Source organism: Engystomops pustulosus, chromosome 2, assembly GCF_040894005.1.
Source record: "Engystomops pustulosus chromosome 2, aEngPut4.maternal, whole genome shotgun sequence".
NCBI lineage: Eukaryota > Metazoa > Chordata > Amphibia > Anura > Leptodactylidae > Engystomops > Engystomops pustulosus.
The window spans coordinates 38271519-38293742 of record NC_092412.1 but is presented as its reverse complement, the minus strand read 5'-3'; the positions used below and the strand labels follow the sequence as shown (position 1 = coordinate 38293742).

Genomic DNA, 22224 nt, shown 5'->3' with positions numbered 1-22224 from the left:
AGAACAGTAGGCCACTGAATGAGGCTGGGGGACAGGAGGAGGCTGGAGGACATGAGGAGGCTGGAGGACAAGAAGCTACTGGAGTTGGCTGGAGGACAAGGGGCTACAGAAGGAGGCTGGAGGACAGGGAACCACAGGAGGAGGCTAGAGGACCGGGGGCCCCAAAAGGAGGATAAAGGACAGTAGGCCACAGAATGAGGCTTGAGGACAGGAGGAGGCTGGCGGACAGGAGGGCACAGGAGGAAGATAGAGGACAGGAAGCTACAGGAGGCTTCAGGGGGAGGCTGGAGGACAGGAGGAGGCTGGAGGACAGGAGACTACAGGAGGAGGATCAAGAACATGGAAAACACCATGTGAGCAGGGTTAAGGGTAGGAGTAGGGATAGTATTATATGTAAGTTTGGAGAGATAAATAAAAGTGGAAAACCAAATTTAAAGGGAGACTAAAGGGTTTCATAAGGGTGTATTATACGGGTCCATAAGTATGAGGGGGGGGGGTGGCCAAAGTAAGGGGCATTGTACTATGTGGGGACCGTTAAGGTCGATAATAAACTATGCTTATGGATGGGACAATGGGCGTAGTTTTGTATTCATGAATATAGGAGTTAGCTCCTGGCAGGGTTGTTAATGGGCAGAGATCACATGACCATCCATCTGCAGCCATTTTATGCACAGGGATGTTCGGCTGATGAGGTAAAATACAGGAGGCTTCACTTTACATATCAAGAATGCGGAGCAGAACTATTAATAGATGTATATTGGTAAATTACCTAATATCCTGCCCCCCACACTTACACACATTACAAAAACAATGAGGTAAAGTGACCAACCCCTTTAAGGGTTGACAAAAAAGGGGTAGAGAACAGTTCTGTCTTCAGTACCACTGACTTGATTTATCCAAAACTAGTGCAAAATAAACAACGAAGATACATATTTATAAAAAGTTCCATTTTTAGAATTATTCTCCAAAATCGGGCTCTGAAATAGCTCGGGCTTTGCGTGCGTAAATGCCTGTAAAAGTGTCATTGTAATATAGGTTTATAAATGATTCCCTCTCTGGCTAAGCAGGAATAAGTATGTTAAAAGCCTGTTTAAGTGTTGAGCTGCGAGCCAATAACCTAGGACTTCAATAGGAAATTGTGACAGCGAGACCAGAGCGAGACTAGCGGGGAGTGCGAAAAAATGGGGAGCGATTTGCAATTCATCAAGCATGCCCGCTACTCTGGTGACAAGGCATCAGCCGCGCTCGTAAAGAAGAGAAGGATTCGGGCTCTTGTGGTAAATACAATTACGGATCTTATCAAATATGGCTTATACACAATATCCCCTCCGCTGTGACAGTGCATTAATAAAAACCTCACACTGTTCGGGCGCGCGAGAGGGGGGTGCGCTTCGCTCTTCATCAGCACTTTTTCTCCTCGGCTCGGTTTTGATTACACAATGCCTGGGAGAACGTTTTTGCAAAATAATATATGCACAGGAGTTAAATGTTATGGAAAATACCTCAAATAATTGGGATTTCTTTTTATAGCAAGACGAGACAAAGCAGTTTTTGGGAAAAGGGACCTGTTCCTGTGAAGGTTAACTCTGTGCTGACTGGACAATTTTCTCACCAGTTAAAGGTATATTAACGAAATTGTTGACCTGTCCAAAATGAGTAAGGTGTCTGTCACTTTGAGCCCCTATGGATCAGAATATTCTGAAAGCCTCCAGAATGATAATAAAAAAGAGGACATGGGGGCACATTTACTAAGGACCTTGCGCCAGTTTTCTGTCGGACTGCTTGCACAGGTATTTAAGAAGTGTCCGAGCCACATTTGTGTCGCAAACACAACCGTTTTGTGGCGCAGCTGCGCTGTTCTTCATGTAACACAAATTAGGGGACATTCCAGTGCACAGTCGGACCGTGCACCAGATTTAACATACAGGGGCTCATTTACTAAGGGTCCATGGAGTGAATTTTCGGCGGGTTTGCCGACGATTTCCATTTTGCAAGGCATTTAACAGGGGATTTTGGCGCACGCGATCAGATTTTGGCAGATTTTGGCGCCGGCTTGCACACGACACAAATCGGGGGGCGGGCCGTTGGACAGCCCAAAGGATTCAGACTATGAGCAGGATTTAACATTTCGAATTGTGTCGCAAGACATGCACTTACAAGCACCGGAAAGAAGAAGGTGAACTCCGGCGGACCTCGGCGGGGAAGCGACGGATGCAGGAACTCAGGCACACGAGCTACGTGAATCACGCCGGACTTCATCTTCGTCGGACCGTCTGAATCGGGAATCTCGACAGGACCAGGTAAGTAAATTTGCCCCACAGAGTCCAACAAAAGTCTGTCGCACGCCCCATGTTAAAGGAGTACTAAAAAAAGTGGTGCGCTCTGTCGGAGCTGTGCAGGGAGCCCCAGATTCATGAAGAATATACGCCAGAAATCCTGAATCTGGAGCCCCTGTACTATACACAGGTAAACTGCACATAGTCTTAGTAAATGTGCCCCATAGTCTTGCAGTGGCCAGCAGTGCGAAAAATGCAGTTAAGCTCCTGCTGCTGCAGTTCCAAGCACTGACCACTGTAAAGAGAATGGAGCTGGACTGAATTATTAGTAAGGTAAGATAGAACATCCTATGATCTGATGTCCTGGTAGTATATGTAAAACCTTCAAATTCTGATATTTTCTGCTAGTTATCTAGAGATCCTCACAATTCCAAAGCTTTTGGGGACTCCAGTTTATGTGACACACAGGAAATTACATCTCAGCCAATCAGGAGGTGAGACAGGTCCCTACGGATGTCAGTGATTGGCTGTATGGTCATTTCCTGTGTGACAAGATGGGATCAGGAAGTAGACACCAACAAAGAACCATTTAGTATTTGAAATCGAATCAGGGAGGGGGAGGGGGGGTCAGTTAATATTGTTTAATTTATGTTTTCGCTCCAAAGGAACCTATTTGGCAATATACTTATCGGACCTAAACTCCTTTAACCTTTGTGTATTTTATTATTTGATTTGGAAACAGTGTCTATAATAAATGTTCTACCACCACCATTATCCTTAAAATTTTTAGAGAACAAGAGAACATCCAAATATCATAGAATGTGACTACAAATTCCAAGAAGGGAGACTTTGTAGGTGGCCCTGTCATCACCCAACCAGGACATTCCATGAGATGACCCATCAGTGGAGATCATGTTTAGCCCAGCATTCTACAACACTATCTATGCTGTGAGAACCTCACCATATTATGAATTATATGAATATTACAAGTCACTGATGAGTCACTTGAACACACAAAAGCACAGGACCTCAGACCAAGTGTTGTATATAGGTCAATGGGCTCTTAAAGGGGTATTTTCATCTTATTCTCCATCTCTTTATTATCTGTTAGACTCCAACCCTGAGACCTCCACACTACTGAGAACTAATGAACCAAAACTCGGATTCATTACTTTGGTCCCTTCACTATTTACCGTAATGGAGGTGAGGGGTGCCAGAGCATCCTTGTACTAGGACAGAGTAAAGATCCCATATTTTAATAATATAAACCTCAGCTGCTGCTGAACCTCTTTTTGAAGGCAAGAATCCTATTCATTGTTTGTTTATGGACATAAAATCTATTCTTCAGCCTCATTGAACTCAAAAAGAAAGTCTGCAGCATCGGTAGTGTGTATTGTGATGTTCTGCAGCAGCTGAAGTGTGTATTGTGATGTTCTGCAGCAGCTGAAGTGTGTATTGTGATGTTCTGCAGCAGCTGACGTGTGTATTGTGATGTTCTACAGCAGTAGATGTGTGTATTATGATATTCTGCAGCAGCTGAGGTGTGTATTATCATGTTCGACAGCAGCTGAGGTATGTATTTTGATGTTCTGCAGCATCTGAAGTGTGTATTGTGATGTTCTACAGCAGTAGATGTGTGTATTATGATATTCTGCAGCAGCTTAGGTGTGTATTATCATGTTCTGCAGCAGCTGAGGTATGTATTTTGATGTTCTGCAGCAGCTGAAGTGTGTATTGTGAAGTTCTGCAGCAGTAGAGGTGTTTATTATGATGTTCTGCAGCAGCTGAGGTGTGTATTATGATGTTCTACAGAATCCCTGACACTTGATGGCATGACATACTGTAACCAGCAGCTATATTACTATTAAAGTATAAATCCCCATACTATAAGCACTCCTTAGTTTAAATTATAGGAGTTTAAGTATTCTACATCTTTCCATACTGACATTTATGATACACTCGAAGCCTGTCATCACCCAGGCTCAGCCTCTCCTGCTGTCTCCAGTTAGGACACTATGTACAATCTGCTCAGCTCCTCCTGCTCTATAATATGCTGCCTGCAGATAGGACACTATGTACAACGTGCTCAGCTCCTCCTGCTCTATAATATGCTGCCTGCAGATAGGACACTATGTACAGTCTTCTTCACTACTCATGCTCTATAACATGCTGCGTGCAGATAGGATACTATGTACAGTCTGCTCCACTCCTCTTGCTCTATAGCATGCTGTCTCCATGCAGATAGGACACTATGTACAGTCTGCTTTACTCCTCTGGCTCTATACCATGCTGCCTGCAGATAGGACACTATGTGCAGTCTGCTTCACTCCTCATGCTCTATAACATGCTGCGTGCAGATAGGATACTATGTACAGTCTGCTCCACTCTTCTTGCTCTATAGCATGCTGTCTCCATGCAGATAGGACACTATGTACAGTCTGCTTCACTCCTCTGGCTCTATAACATGCTGCCTGCAGATAGGACACTATGTGCAGTCTGCTTCACTCCTCTTGCTCTATAGCAAGCTGCCTGCAGATAGGACACTATGTACAGTCTGCTCCACTCCTCCTGCTCTATAGCATGCGGCCTGCAGATAGGACACTATGTACAGTGTGCTCCACTCCTCCTGCTCTATAGAATGCGGCCTGCAGATAGGACACTATGTGCAGTCTGCTACACTCCTCTTGCTCTATAACATGCGGCCTGCAGATAGGACACTATGTGCAGTCTGCTTCACTCCTCTTGCTCTATAGCATGCTGTCTCCATGCAGATAGAACATGATGGAGGAGATATTCCTTTTTACAAGAATAAAGGAGAACCCATAGCAGGACGATGCTACTTAGACTTGTTTTCCATATTAAATTTCCTTTTTACAGTCACATGGCCTGCGTAAGGACAAGACTCCTTATACATCTGTTCTCCTCATGTCCTGTGGATAATTTGGTTGCTAGGGACAAGCACTGAAAACACTGAGGTTTTTAGACAGTTAAGATCTGCCAACCATTCTGCCTTAGATGACTCAGAGATGGGGAAATTCTTTCAACAAGTTATATTTGATATCTAAGCTACGGTATGAATAATTATTTGTAAAACTCTTTTCAAAGCGTAACTGTAAAGTTATAATGACTTTATCAAATTTATTATGTGTGATTCCCCCTTTGAAAACAAACAGAACGATGCCTACTTTGTGCTGCTCGTCCTTGTGATTCCAAAGTTTGGCATTTTCTGTTCTGAAAGTGTTTGACAAAAATCTTTCTCATGAGAGGGGAAGTGGGCGGAGACTAATGTCTGTCTGTCTATGCCCCCGGCGGAGGCCAGTTAGCTTGCCCACAGATCCCATGATGCCTTGTGTTCTCTCTTAAAGTAATTTAGCATTAAGTCAATTTAGTTTCCCACAAGTAAATACACTGAACAGTGCACAGAGCACATACAGAATGTATAGGGTGACAGCCTGGCAGCTTCCATCACATGCAGGATCAGGGAACATGTAATAAATGGTAGAAATCATAAGTAACCCAGTTACATGAAGTCTATATCCTGTGCTGTGTGAGCATTAAGGGTTAATAGGTTATCTGCATAGCTGATAGTGCCGAATACAAGGTGGGGTAAGAGAGCAGCATGAGGAGAGGAGAGACAGAGAAAGTTCTGTAGAATCTGGGAGACTGGGATCGAGGAAATGATAAGGAACAGGGAGATCTTGTACCTCACTATTCTGTGCAGGAGACATCTGTATCCACAGCACTGAACACACTGAGTTCTGCTACATACACAGAGAGAGCTCTGTCACATGACCTCCTTTGTAGAGTTTGTTTATACTAAGGACTTCAAGGCTTAGCAGAGGGAGAGGAACCAGCTCATACAGCACTCACATAATCTTAGGGGGATAGCAAAATAAATGCTGTGAGCTCCATTGGGGACAGGGACTGATTTAGTAAGCTCTGTGTAGCGCTGCGTAATCTGTGTGCGCTATATAAGTAAAATAATTATTATTATTAATTATTGTTAGTCTTCTAAAGGCCTTGAACAAAATACAACTAAAATACAAACCACTCCCCCACTGATCCTAGTCTCTGCCACACTCTGCTTCCAGAGCAAACACCAAACTATTCCTACCAGTGAGTATTAATTGCGGTGTCCAGAGACAATAAGGAAGGGAAATGTGTTGCCAGAAACTGGAAAGGGTGCTGCAGGAGACTGGGAAATGTGTTGCTGGATACTTGGATGGTGCTAAGCAAGATTAGGAGGGGTGCTGCTGGATACTTGGATGGTGCTGAGCAAGATTAGAAGGGGTGCTGCTGGATACTTGGAGGGTGGTACCGGTTACTAGGAGATGTCCTGCTGGAGGCTGGGAGGGGTGCTGTCAGAAACTGGAAGGGATGCTGCCGGAGACTGGGGGGGTTTGCTGTTGGATACTTGGAGGGGTGCTGCTGGAGAATAGGAGGGGTACTGCCAGAGAGTGGGAGGGGTGCTGCAATAGACTGGGGGGGGGGGTGCTGATGGAGAATAGGAGGGGTACTGCCAGAAAGTGGGAGGGGTGCTGCAATAGACTGGGGGGGGGGTGCTGATGGAGAATAGGAGGGGTACTGCCAGAAAGTGGGAGGGGTGCTGCTGGAGAATAGTGTGGACAAGCAGAAGAGTGAAGTATATTTTCATTAAATTACTCGGCCCCAGAAGACCCTATCTTAGTATAATTTCATTGCCTAAATTCAGACCACAGACCCATTAATTCAAACACAAAACTATGAACATGACTTCTATCCAGGCCCTTCCATATTGTATCTCAGTCCTAGGTTTCTCTGCAGATGGTCCAACTCCTTATCTTGGAAGCATCAAAGCACAGGAACAGAGCAGCTTTAAGTTACACATCTGTCAATGTAATCTGTCATAGTTTATACACCTAGTTCGGGTATTGGGCGGCACCTGGAGCTGAAGAGGCTTATTAGATTCAGTACACAACACCGGGTATGGAGCTTATTGACCAGCAGTGTAGATTATCAGTCCAGGTCTGATACTAACATCAGTTTACCCATAAGTCCCATTAGTATATTTTCTGTTATGTTCCCCATAGAATTAAAAAGATCCCATTATCACTGGAGGGGAACACTTCTTAAAACTCTCTGTAACATGCAGCCTGTAGATTGGACACTATGTACAATCTGCTCAGCTCCTCCTGCTCTGTAACATTCTGTCTGCAGATAGGATACTATGTACAATCTGCTCAGCTTCTCCTGCTCTGTAACATTCTGTCTGCAGATAGGACACTATGTACAATCTACTCAGCTCCTCCTGCTCTGTAACATTCTGTCTGCAGATAGGACACTATGTACAATCTGCTTTTCTCCTCCTGCTCTATAACATGCTGCCTGCAGATAGGACACTATGTACACTCTGTTCAACCGTTTCTAGCTTAAAAAAACACTGAAAAACTTTCCTTCTATCCCCAGTCAGCTGTTCTACAACTATAACTTCCAGCACATGCTGAGAGTTGTAGTCTTACTATTAGCTAGAGACAATTTCTCAAGTATATAAGTATATAAAGTTTAATATTCCAGGAAAGATACAATACATTTTATTTCTAGAACACATCTAAAAGCCCAATAATGAAACACCATAAAATGCATAATAAATAATAAGATGGTAACTGACCTCTGCCGTCTGTAGCTCAGTTTCTTACTGATTGTATCAACGAAAAACAGAGTTTAGTAAAGTTTAATGCAGCCGGTGTTTCTGTCTTGAAGTTCCCCACCGCCTACAGATCGGGAGTGGAAGATATTTTAAGACTGGCCAAATATCAGGGAGGCAGAATGTATTCACATGTTTGGCTGTATTGTACATTCCAGCCCTGCGCAGCCACATACTCAGCTAATTTTACTCTCTCATATTGGAGCCGACTCCTTTACTCTAAATCTACAAACCTCAGGGAGAAGAAAGGAGGAGAAATGACGGCAGACGTCAGGCAATTCATGGAATTTCATGGGGATGGAAGAGGCAGCTGCTGGAAAGTGGGTTTTGGATGATCGTTATTAATGCAGGTTAATAGAACATTTTACGTTACATGGAAAGGACTCATTGACAATGTCCTTAAAATAAAGTCGTGTCAATGTGACCTGCTCAGACATTGTTATAAGACATAGTATAAGACTACACCCAAACCTATTAAATATCTGATTGAGAAGAGCATCAATGAACCTCTCCACTCTGGAGTTAAAGAGAACCGTTATGCAAAATAACCCCCCTAAACTAAATATATTTTCATACACTGCCATTAGAGAGCATTGCCTCTATCCCTTCATTGTCCCTCTACATGCCTGTAAACCTAAGCAATGAGGTCCTAAAGCTGTATGCAAATGACCTGTGAAATGTCCAATGAAGCATTAGCATATTCAAGCTGTCCACCTTATTCATGAGTGGGAGGCACAGCCACACCCCCAGTGCATGACTGACAGCCTGTATAATGATGTGAGGCTGTATAATGATGTGCTTCCTGGTGCTGGTGACCACGCCCCCTACAGCCTGTGTGTGCATGTGTGTGTGTGTATAGGAGAGATACAACAGCTCCAGGCAGCCATGTTACAGCAGAACATGTCAGGTACTTGTGTAGCTGATGTCTGTGTGTCTGTGTATTAGGACCATGCAGCATGTCAGCAGAAACAGCGCACACACACTAGCCATGCTTTACTGTACATTACACACAGACATGAGCAGGGGGAGGAGAGGGGAGGGGGAACAGGAGTGACATCACAGCCTCTGACCATGTGACCAGCCTCATTTACATAATAAAGAATAGATGATTTTACAATGATTAATGTATAAAATAACTAGATAAAGGCTGGGATGGGATCCTTGTGAGCTGCTCCAACAGGTAGTAGTGACAGGACAAGTGACACAGACCTGATGACAGGTGTCCTTTAAGTGTTAAACACAATGGGGGTCATTTACTAAGGGCCTGATTCACGTTTTCCCGACGTGTTACCCGAATATTTGCGATTTGCACCGATTTCCCCTGAATTGCCCCGGGATTTTGGCGCACGTGATCGGATTGTGGCGCATCGGCGCTGGCATGCACTCGACGGAAATGGGGGGGGGGGGGCGTGACTGAATGAAAACCTGACGGATTTGGAAAAACCGCCGCATTTAAAAAAAAAATCTGTCGCGGAGCTTGCACTTACCTTCACTCAGCCCGGCTCGGTGAACTCCAGTGCGTTGCGATGCTTTTCAGCGCAGCAGCGCCACCTGGTGGACGGCAGAGGAACTACCTTAATAAATCCTGACCCGAATCCACCGCAGAGAACGCGCCGCTGGATCGCGAATGGACCAGGTAAGTAAATCTGCCCCAATAAGGAACCCCAAAGATGCTCCAGAGGACAACCATATTTATAGGTGATGTTGTACCCAGTACTTACCACTAGGGTCTATTCCTTATAAAATGCAGTAAAAAGGATTGTCCATGAAATAGATTATATTCACAACTTTGTGGGGGCTTTTGTTGTTCTGCTCCGACCTTGGATAGAAGCCCCTTAACGTGTTAACTGATAGACAACGACCTTGCCCCAAAAGACCCTTTTGTCTATAATGAGGGTCTGTTGGGCTTCCAGTGGGGTGTCTATTCATTTTCTGAACTTAAAAAAATAATCAGTGACTCCTGACTTGTCTCGATGTAGGAGGGAATTTAGCTAGAAAGTCATTTCTGAGGTAACCGCTACATAAATGTTGTGTCAGTGACTGACCTCAGGGAAGGCCACCATTGAGCCCTGTGATCACCTGTGTCAGTGACATTTCCCGGAATAGCATTGAATCAAGCAGCTCTAGAGTAGAAGCTAATGTAAGATCTGTGTCAGCGGAGGTGCTGATTGTATCTTTTTGCCTTTCTTGAACACTGACAGTGTGAACATGGATTTATGCTTGCTAGCTATTTGGATTGATTAGCACCACACCCTTCATTCTATAACAGGCACCCTTACTAGGGTCCAGACACTACAAAGTGATTGGGTCAGAACTCAGAAATCCAGAAGCAATAGAGAAGCAAGGGAGTAATGTTAGTAGATGGAGAACCTTATTTGAACTTTGATGCAGGGAGGGAATGTCTCCTAGTTGTCTCTTATCTCTAGGGTTTAAGAGACAATCAGGTAGGAAAAGAGTGTCTAGCATTAAGGCCCACTGTCTTGGTCTTCTGTTGTAGTCTGTTCCCAGACCCAGGGCCAGCACCAGCACCCGGCATACCTGGGCCCAGAGCTGCTTGGAGGGCCCAATCTAGGTGGGAAGGGTGTGTCCCAGTGATTCAACTCCCGAGTTGATTACAATAATATTGCCTTAGGCTCTATCTCTGTGGCAATATTTGGGAGGTATAGAAAAGGGCCCACAGAGGCTCTGTTGCCCAGACCAATGCATTCCAGCTAGCTATCATTATTTTGAGTGGTTTTCCAGGAATCCTGAGCAGGAGGCTCCTATGACCAATGCTTGTTACTTCTGTTGACCATGAGAGGTCACTTCCTTTGTTGCTCCACATTTGCTGCCGGAATTACCGGAGTGTGGTGGAAACTTAGTGCCAGAACTTAGTGACACCCCCCCCCCATCCCTGCCCTGGTCCCCTTTAACATATTTTATCAATTATTGCTTTAGAGCATCAAAACTATCATCATGAAATGTATCCGGAGAGTATGAATCAACCTTAAAAACCTGTATTCACTTCACTTCTTTGATCCTTACCTACATTCTCTTAGGGCATCCATAGTGATGACAAGCCAAGTGACCATGAGGACTACCTGATGTGTCACCCCTATGGATTTCACATCAACAGAGCCTTTGCTGGGGATCAAAGCATAAAAAGATTTTTCTATTGTATCAGGAGGCCTCTATCATAACATCATCCCATCCATTTTTTTTTCTATTGTTACCAAATATTTTCTTCTGTACTGTACAGTAGGTTATGAAATGTGCAAAGCTGCAAGGTAAGGAAAAAATGAATAAAGTAGCAAAAGTAAATCATGAGACATTGATGAGCGAATGGGGAAAGACATGACATAAACATGAGGTGAAGAACAAATATATGAAAACCTAGGAAGTTATTTATAGACTATGCTATGGGATACATATGTAAGGGCAGCGATGAATATGTTATGATGACAGTTTATCATAGGAGTGAATAATCCATTTGTCCTTAGTATAAAAATTCTCCTTTATAGGCTGATGCCGCTATTTTCTGTAATATACAGTAACTGTAACATTCTCTTATATATTCATGGGTAAAGAACTTTTTTTAATTTAACTGTGTTTTTATTGAAAAAGTTTTGTGTTATTTTTTAACTACTGTCTGCATGCTAATGCTAAAAAAAAAGAAAATAGAGAAAAAAAAGTCCAAATGTGGCCTACAAGAAGCAAATGACAATGCATTATATCTTTAGTCCTAGATAACTGTAGACATTACATCCACAGATCTAAGAACAGCATGTGGTTCATGTACTGGAAAACAAGAAACTTTTCAACCCAGCAACCAAAATCATTGACATACAGGACCAACACACAAAAGGGAAAACCATAAGGAATAGGGGACTTCTCACAGGGCTTATTCTGCCCCCTGATGTAAGATCACACCCCAAAAAGCATATGTAAAGGACTTTGAAATAAAAAAAAAACAATATAAAAAAGGTTGGAGCCATATTGTAGAGTGATAAGTCTTTTCAGTCTGCTCCCAGCCATTCTTCTGCACCTGAAAAGATATATATGTGTGTAACATTCCCCACAAGGGCCTGGCCTGTGTCACGGTGCTTGGTATGAGGACCGGAGGGATGTCCCACAGCCTAGCAGGTCTCCAGCAGGTGGTGTGTGCAAGAAATATGGAGGGATTGACTGATGTACTGCTTCTCCCTGGGGAAGCAACTGAGTGTCTTTAAGGTATGTCCCTGGGTGATGGATAGGGAGCCTGTGGTGGTAACAGCCGTATCCAGGGATCAGACTTCTCAGAGGCAACGTTGTGCAAATCAACTCACAGTTCTTTATTGAACAACAGGTAGCAGGCAACGGGCCTAAACAGTCTAACAGCAGATCTGGATTGGTCAGGGAGAGCGGTCCTCAGGAATAATGCACCAGCCTGATAGTAGATGCTGGCTGGGATAATGGAGATGGAGGTGTGTACAAACTGTGAAAGCTGTAGCTCTGGATTAGAGTCTCCTGACTCAGTTCCTGGGATTGGTTTCTGTGGTAGCACTGAAAGTGTACTCCACACTGGCGAACTTCAGCGCAGCAGCGACACCTGGTGGACATCGGGCGCACTACCTTAGTGAATCGCCGGAAGACCCGAATCCTCAACAGAGAACGCCCCGCTGGATCGCGAATGGACCGGGTAAGTAAATCTGCCCCAATGTCTGGTGGGAATCAGCACCAGAAAGCCTCTTTAGCTGCACAGGTTTGCAGCCGTGACACAAAACTGGCGCAAACACTATGAATACATGAGAAGGATGAAATCTGGGCTAATTATTTGAGAAACAAATTTGAGTTATGAAAAAATTGGAATGTTTGCCTCAGGGCTAACGAGTCCATGGGGGACATGAGATATTTTCTTAATTTAAAAAATGAATTTCTATATTAAGGCTCAAAGGTCACTATACTTACAATCTAAAAATGAATGCAGATCTTAGTAGTGCATAGGCTGGGAAGATAAAAGCACTAATGTAACAAAAACAATCCCAATATATTTCTGTTATTCCTGGCCAGAGGAAGAAGAAGTCTCTTTTCGCCAATTAAGGTTATAACGGGAGCGCTGTGAGCTCCACAGGAACTTCTCGTTACTTACAGTACGAGCCAGGGTGCTCCATTAAGCCAACCACATGCAGATTTCTCAGGCAAGTCCAGGCAGTTAGGGATCCTCTGATTAATCACATATAATATTTTATATGATAAGCGAGTAACAAAAAATGCAGCGAAAGAAGTTTTAGCAAGTACAGTTCATGATAGCAGAAAACAGAGGAATAAAAAAGCACAGTAAGCTACACAGTTGTGTTGTTCCTGAAAAACATTTCGGATGTGAGATGTTACTCCCCTATCTTTTGAGGAGCCTGCACTCAACAGAAAAATCCATCTGCCCAACTATACATTCTTTGTATCAGATGTCCTATCGTGGAGGTATCATAAGGAACGCTAGAGTATAATGTAATACAAAACTGATAGAAGCAGCTTGTGCTTGTTAGTAATAATATAGGCGGAAAAATACCCTGATGTTAGACTCAAGAAGTATGGACCAACTCTGTGACCAAACCTCTTCAAATATGGGCCACTTCTAATGGTACTGTGTTAGTATGGTATCCCATTTTATGCTACCTCTTGGAGGGCTCCCGATGTTAGCAGCACTTGACCCAAGTAACTTGAGGGGCCTTGGTGCATGCAGAGACCTAGTCGAAGGTACAGGCTGAGATCTTACTTACCCGGCCACAGGAGTTCCCGAAATACGGAGTGTCTGACGATTATGCACTGCGGCGTGATTCACTAAGATCGTGCGCCCGATTTCCTGCATGTGTCGGTTCCCCGCTCAGGTCCGCCGGAGCGCACCTTCTTCTTCCTGGTGTATGTAAGTGCATTGGTTGCAACACAATTTGAATATTAAATCCTGTGCTCAGTCGGATCGTCCAATTACGCTCCCGATTTCTGTTGCATGAAAGCCGGCACAAATCCTGAAAATTTCTAAAATCCGACGAAAGTGTGATCCACGGAACCCTTAGTAAATAAGCCCCGTTATCCTGTCCGTAGTTTGCAGAGCTTGTCGGCAGGCAGTGCCTGTGTATGTAGTGCAATTCTCGTAATGCAGGGGGAGGGGCAGGAGGCAGAGAACACTGCAGCGTGCAGACAAGAGAAGCTATTCATGAGAAGAATCTGCCAGCCATGGTCAGGAAGTTCCAGTCAGATCCAGGGACAACCAAATTGTAAAAACCCCACGGGATAGGGCCTAAGTTGCTGATCAGCGCTGAGACCTCCACATATCGCAAAAGTGAGGGGTCCGACTGACCCCTCACCGCTCTTCAGACTAATGGAACAGACGGCTTTGCATGACCGTCCTGCACCATTAATCTCTTTGGAGCTGACAGAGATCACCAAGCACTGAGACCCCCACTGATCAGCAAGCCCCATGGATAGGGCCTAACTTGTCTACGTGGGAAAACCCCTTTAATAACATTAAATTAGAAAATGTGTACATTTTTATCCTGAGTATATTAAAGAATTGTGTCTTTGTGGAAATACCCCTTTAAGGCAAGGATTGGAGCATAGCACTAGGAGTAGAGAAGATGCTGGCAAAAATCATCACAAGTACTAATTCCATGCTCGGACTGGTGCACAGGTGAACAGGTGAATCCACCAATGGTCCTGAAGCTAGGTAGGCCCCCAGGCCCTGCATGTGCACTGGATGATAGAGTTTCCTCGCTGTATTTCACACAAATATTCAGCATTCATCCTCTAAACCATCCCATGTATTCATATAATAAGTTAAAGGCAGTTACTTAAAGGGGCGTCCGAACCAAAGAAAAAGTCAAGGGTAGGAAGTGAGTGGCTGACAGGTAACATTTGCTGGTGGGCAGCAAGAACAGGTTATACCGGTGGACCCTAGTCTGACGCTGGTTACACCTGTAAATCATTGTCAGCGGAAGACAATGGGGGTCATTTACTAAGGGCCCGAATCGCGTTTTTGCGGCGATTTACCCGAATTTTTCCGTTTTGCGACGATTTTTCCTGAATTGCCTGTTTTTGGCGCACGTGATCAGATTGTGGCGCATCGGCCCCGACATGCACGCAACGGAAATCGGGGTGCGTGGCCGTACGAAAACCCGACGGATTTGGAAAAACTGCCGCATTTAAAAAAAAAAGTGTCGCTGGACACGCGCTTACCTGCACCCGGCCCGGCTTGGTGAACTTCAGTGCATTCCGATGAACTTCAGCGCAGCAGCGACACCTGGTGGACGTCGGAGGAACTACCTTAGTGAATCGCCGGAAGACCCGAATCCTCCACAAATAACGCGCCGCTGGATGGCGAATCTGCAAATCGTAAATCTGCCCCAATAGATGGAGATGGATGATGGAGAGTACGGAGAATGTCTACGTGGCCACCTTGTCACTTACCTAGAATCCCAGAATCAGAACATCAGTAATATGTCATCTCGTTAATGTAAACTGTTATATCTTAATGAAAACATATCAGTCTAGGTTTTCTGATAGTAGCTGGCTGCTGACATTGCAGTATTCCCTCAAGTTATAAAATCAATTTGTTCTGGGTCCATAACTCTACTTATTGGTTTGGAAGCCACCAAAGCAAGTCCTTACGTGTATTAGTTAGAAAGCGCCGCTGGAGGCTGGTGAATTATTTTCTATATGACAGAAACCTTATGAGGAGTCATTATACTGTATAAAATATATAGCCACCCTTAAAGGGAACCTGTCAGGAGCTTTTACACCTCTAAACTACCAGCCCCCTCGGGTGCGGTATGAAATGTATTTTCTAGAATTCCCTCTTATGTTAAATCTTGCCTTTTTACCAGTTAAAAAATTCACTTCTAAAGTCATATGCAAGTGAGCTGAGAAGAGTCACTTTTGGAGGCTGGAGGGGGATTGTAATTTCAGATGCTTCTATCTAGGGCTCTAAGACACCTAGAACTATGGTATAATGCTAAAAATATAAATCACATATGTTTCTGTGAACTACACAACCGGAGATACAGCAAGTTAAAGACATATTTAGGAATGTGAGCTCCCTATTTTTTAAACTTCTTGTATCTTACAGATGCAGAATAGCTGCACATATAAAGCTTACAGAACCACCAGACTGATGTGATCTGAAAGATGAGATTCTTATCTTTAATATGAGACCAAATGTGACCATAGAGCCCAAGATATAGACATCTGATGTGACACAGCTTCTCAGCCTGACTCACCTAAGGTAAAAAGTGACTCTTCTTAGCTAGATTTCACATGACATTGGAAGATACTTTTGATATGTTAACAAGTGAGATTTAAAAACCTGGCACCTTGTTTAACCCTACAAGTCCACAAACAGTACCTTGTTTCCCCCATTTGTAAGTCCACATGTGGTCTTTTAAAATCTTTTTAATGTTGATGCATGTCCAAAAAAAGTACTTTTGTTCCATCCTAAGATGGAGTCAAGGAGGTGGGGAGCACGACCAAGCACTTACGCAATCCTGCCCCCTGACCTCTATTTGCACTGCCTACTTTGCCTCCAATCATCATCTTGCACTTCCCTCTGCAGCCTCCTCTTGCCGACATCTAACTTCGGCTATCCGGTGTTCTCACATGTGCAACGTATTACAGCTCTTGGAGCTCCTCTTGTCCAGCTATTTTTTAAGCGGTACACACAGCGCATGCGTGAGAACTCTGGATAGCCGTAGCGTGCCATCAGCGAGAGTAGGCTGTAGTGGGTAGTGCCAGATGATGGTCGGAGGCAAAGTAGGCAGTGCAAACGGCAGTCTGGAGGCGGGGTTGTCTGACTGCTTGGTCGAGTTCCCCACCTCCTTGACTGCATTTTAGGATAGAATAAAGGTATTTTTTTGGACATTCTGCAACATTAAATAGATAAAAACATAAATAGATATAAAAAGACTTTTTTTTAACAATACTAGTGCTTTCTCTACTACGTGCAGTTGCCTGTGGAGTGTGCAGAGGGCGCCAGATTCATCAAATCTGGTGCATGTTCTTCATGAATCTGGTACACAAATCAGTAATAAATGTAGTGCAAACAACTACTAAGCAGTAACAGCCCCTTTAGGTGGACATGTTTTCTGTCTTGTAGGACGCGGCACAACCGCACCACAAAACTGGCGCAAACACTTCATTAATACATGTGTAAGCAGTTTCTATGTTCTTTCTAGTGCAAAGTCAGAAAACTGGAGCAGGCGGTTTAATAGATCTGACCCAGTGTCCCTGTAACTGGTATACATAGGTGCAACTTGCCCTGGCATAAATACTACCCAATACTAGTACAATTAGATCCATGGAATTCTAATATAATTAGGAATTTTTGTCTTAACAGAAGAAAACTTCACAAAGTCCCACAAGCTACCTACAAACTAACATGTCAGAGTCTATAGCAACAAGTGTACACCATCGATAGGGTAGGTCTTGGCACCAGGTTGCCACTCTGGCTCCATGTGTTAGACTGTCAATGCTGCCTCATGGTTAAAGGGGTGTTCCTATTTTAGCCAATTATTGTTATTGTTTTAATGATAAAAGTTATACAATTTTCCAATATACTTTCTCTGCTTGCTGTCCTTCTATAGAAAGCTTCTATGTTTATCACAAGCGGACATAAATCTGACCATGGTCACACAGGTGCACTGCTCGTTATATCAGAGTCAGTGGGGGTCATTTACTAAGGGCCCAATTGGCGTTTTCCCGACGTGTTACCCGAATATTTCCGGTTTGCGCCGATTGTACCTGAATTGCCCCAGGATTTTGGCGCACGCGATCGGATTGTGGCGCATCGGCGCTGGCATGCACGCGACGGAAATCGGGGGGCGTGGCCGAACGAAAACCCGACGTATTCGGAAAAACCGTCGCATTTAAAAAACGAAAATGTGTCGCTTGGGAAGCGCTTACCTTCACCTGGTCCAGCTCGGTGTATTCCGGCGCGTTCAGATGATTTTCAGCGCAGCAGCGCCACCTGGTGGACGGTGGAGGAACTACCTTCATAAATCCCGTCCGGACCCGAATCCTGTTCAGAGAACGCGCCGCTGGATCGCGAATGGGCCGGGTAAGTAAATCTGCCCCAGTAATCAGAGCCGTGTGATATAACGAGGTGTCCACTAGTTGCCACATAATGGGGCACATTTACTTACAGGGTCACCGGAGTTCACTGAAACTGCATTTTCGTTGCATGTTGTTAATGCACTGTGCGGCGATTCACTAAGATCATGCGCCAGATATCCTGCATGTGTCGCTTTTGCGCTCAGGCCCGACTGAGTTCACCATCTTTTTTGTGGTGCACCTTTAACATAGGGCGTGCAACATAATTTAAAAGTTAAATACGGAGCTCGGTCCAAATCAGTCGGCATGCTCCTAATTTGTGTTGCAGGAGGCCAGCGCAGCTGCATCACAAAAGGGTCACATGCGCCACTTATTAAATTCCGGTGCAAGCCGTTTTAGGCCGGAAAAAGGTGCACAGTCCGACAAAAGTGCGCAGCGTGACCCTTAGTAAATGAGCCCCAGAAGCTTTCTACAGAATGACAGCAAGCAGAGATCTAAAAAACCATGAGGAATTGATATAGAAAGAGTATTGGAAAATTGTACAACTTTTTATCATAAAAAATGCATTAATTTGCTGTAATGGGAACCCCCCTTTAATAAACAAGGACTAGAAGGAGAAACTATGCCAGGAGAAATACAGGAGGGGACAGTAGTTACTACTGCAAACAGACAAGCCAAGGGAGAGCGCACAAAGTCATGGAACAGGGAACGTTTTTTTTATTAATAAACGGAATATCTTACATTATAACCTCAGAGCAAAGTCCTTTTAAAATCCTTCTCTATTTTTAAACTATGATTTTTCGCTTTGATCCATCTTATTGTAGCTCCGCTGAGACCTGAAAGATACGAACACTACGTCTGCGGAGCGGATTTGGCAGCGCACTAAAAGTACGGCAAGTGAACTAATCCATACCGATCCCTGCAAACTTATTCCTTGATTTTGCCTGAGATAAACTTGGCCTCCGGTGAGTTATGACTCCATTGATTTACATGAGAAGTGAGCACATGCCGCATTAATATTTGCTGTACAGTACAATAATTACATTTCTTCACAAAGTCACTGCAAATATCATTCATCAAAAGCAACACGCCAGCAATTATACCCGCCGTCATTTGTCATGAGCGTTTTAATCAGCAGCTGAACCGTGATTTCATTTTTAATAGTAATGAAGCAAAGTCACGGAAGAGGAAACAATTTCACTTATTCCTGATTTTATCCGGCTGTCATGAAGGTCCGGACCAAATACTGTGTAGCCGCATTTGGATAGAATGATTTAAAGGGGTTGCAGGAAATTTGAATATCCCGTCTGCTGTTTTTATCAAAAACAGCGCCACGCTTTATCATAGGTTGTGTTTGGTATTGCAGCTCAGCTTCATACACATAAATAGGGCTAAGCAATACCAGATGAAAAGGTCTATGGGCAAGAGACTTACTGTTTCTCTAAAACAAAAAACTCAAATAACTCCTTTAACTGCTGTAAAAGAAGACAAGAATCCACATGATGCCTGTGTTGCTCTTCAGAACAAGTAGCTTAAAGGAAATCTACCACCAGGATAGGACTGTAAACCGAGCAGGTAGGATCTGCTCTTCTTTTAGCTTTTTATGCTCTTGTTTTAAGAAAAAAAAGCTTTAACATTATGCAAATGAGCCTGAGGGGCTCCAGGCTCTACGGGAGAGCTCCTCAGGTTCATTTGCACAAGTTTATAAACCGTTTTTGTAAAAATCAAAAAATAAGAAGTTAAAATAAGAGCAGATACTGCCAGAGGGGGCACACACCTGATTCTGATGGTAGATGTCCTTTGGTCTCCACTTAAAGAGGTTGAGCATGTTTTTTAATTTCCCCCCCTCCCATCAGCTCTTCAGATCTGTAGTCAGGCCAGCATAATACAAAAATTATTAGGAGGAAAACTTGGATTAGCCTATCGGATAGGTTACCAGGACCCATTCAGTTGGTGGCCACCTTGGTAATGGAAGTAAAACAGAGGATTGAACCGAAATTACAGCTCTGGTTACTGTGTAGTGGTCAGCCCCTGGAACAGCAGTTTGGCTGCTGTTCACATGAATGGGAGCAGAACTGCAATTCCTGGTGCCGACCACAACACAGAGAATGGAGCTGTACATTTGGCTCTGTTCTGTGTTGATTTTCATAGTGGATGCCAGCTAGTGTTAGTCCAGAGAGTTGGATCCACAATGATTTAAAAGCGCCTTGATGACGTGTTGGCGAAAGTAGGTGCCCCCGTGCCACCCGAACTGGGGATGCGGTTGGAGACTGCAAAACGTAAAAGTTAGGAATGGTACGTGGGTCTGTAAGAAACAATGTATAAAACAATGGTCATATTTTGTTTGTTTGCCTCGGCACCAAAATGCCTTGTGTGATCTTTACTATGGAGAAAGTGGGGATTTCCTCTCTAAACTCGTGTAGCACAGGCAGTGTCGGACTGGGTTTCCTTAGGCCCACCAGAGAAAATCAATCTGGGGGCCCACTCTTCATTATCCCCCGGGAAATATACTCTAGCAGCCTTCAAATTATGTTGTTTTCTGATGCACCTCTGGGGGCCCACCGGAAGATCCTCTGGTACTCTAGTGGGCCAGTCCGATACTGGGCAGGCTATGCTGGCTACATGTGCTACTCTATGGAATAGCCAACTATGGACAGGCCAATGTACAGTTAAGGGGACTTCTCTAATTTAGCAATGTAGCTCATAGTGGACAACCCCTTAAAGTTTCTAACCTTCATACAACTTCCTCCTCTGATTTCAAGTTCACTTAAGCTTGGTGTGTATCTCACATAAAACTTTCTCCTGTAATGAGGATGTGTTTGTGCATAAAAGACGAATGGACTCGGTCAGCAGAGCTCTGCAGGTAAATAACATATTGATTTGCTGCTTGTCTGGTATCTTGGATGTGGTGACCCCTGGACACAAACATCATACCTGAAAGAAATGACCTTGTTTATTACATCTCACAGAGCAATAGCAATTAAACCAAGAATAGTGAGAATAGAGATGATGTGGGACCCTATTAGGGTCTCTCGTCTGTACAATATATTAGATTTGTTCTATCAATCTAATTTATAAAGTGATAGAGAAATTCAGCTTAAGAAAGTTTGTCCTGTAAAAGAGCATATACAGGGGCCACAAGATAAGTGTTGGAAAAATCTAATCATCAAATGAAGAAGAATAAATTCCATCATCCTGATCAAGAGAAACATCAGTAATTTTGGTCCCCAAAATGTAGGCTGGAATCCCCTCCTAATTTCATACAGTACTGTACATGTGGTGCCACCCCCAATTCATGGAGACCAATAAAGGTGAGATTGACTATGTATTCATACGCTTCCATTGCTATAGTTCCATATATTCAATTAACTGTATCTTGTCTATCTCTTCCATTTAATTTTTTTTTTATAGTTTCTTAATTGACTTGGATTATGGTGCTGAGTTAATCCAGGTGGGACTCCAAAAAAAGACATTGAAAGTCCTGATCTGATTCAGTATCAATCACTGTGTGTAGGCGGGGTAGAGTCCTGATAACTCCAACCGCATACCGTGATCTTGATTACTCCACCCACACACAGTGATTGATAGGGAGAGTCCTGATTACCATGCCCACACACAGTAATTGACACGGAGAGTCCTGATTACCCCACCCACACACAGTGATTGACAGTGGAGAGTCCTGATTACTCCGTCCACAAAAGGTGATTGACATGGAGAGTCCTGATTACCCGGCCCACACACAGTAATTGACAGGGAGAGTCCTGATTAACCCGCCCACACACAGTAATTGATAGTGAGAGTCCTGATTAATCTGCCCCCACACATTGATTGAAAGACTTTTGTGTACACACACTAAAAGAGGGGAGGCTTTTACTCGCTCTAAATCTGCATTCACACGACTGTATGAAAATAGCCATATGCTACCCCTACTGTAGTGTTTTTTTATGGGTTACATATGGCCACATTCATATTAATGGACAATTCCTCCATCCATTTATATTTCCGTTGTTTACACTGTACCGTATATGAGCCATATAAAAATATAGAGGATGTTCTATTCTCTCTCGTATTTCAGTTCCGTATGCTCTTAGAAGTCTATGGGGACGTATAAATAGGGGTTGATATGTGCTGCATACAGATGAAAAACGTCATGTATATACGGTCTCATACGGCACCAAAATATGGGACTAAGGCTACATTCACACGAACGTA

At 43.8% G+C, this 22224-nt stretch overlaps 1 protein-coding gene across 2 annotated transcripts in view; it reads right to left on the bottom strand.

Moving 5' to 3' along the window:
- Positions 1–22224, bottom strand: part of SGCG (sarcoglycan gamma) — a 145092-nt gene that overhangs the window by 98604 nt on the left and 24264 nt on the right. The window contains exon 1 of one of the 2 annotated variants that reach the window (XM_072134301.1): positions 7924–8103. The exons of the other annotated variant lie outside the window; for it this stretch is intronic. The gene's annotated coding sequence lies outside the window, so the exon portion shown is untranslated. Of the gene's footprint in view, positions 1–7923; positions 8104–22224 lie in introns of those variants that run through there. 2 annotated transcript variants of the gene reach the window in all.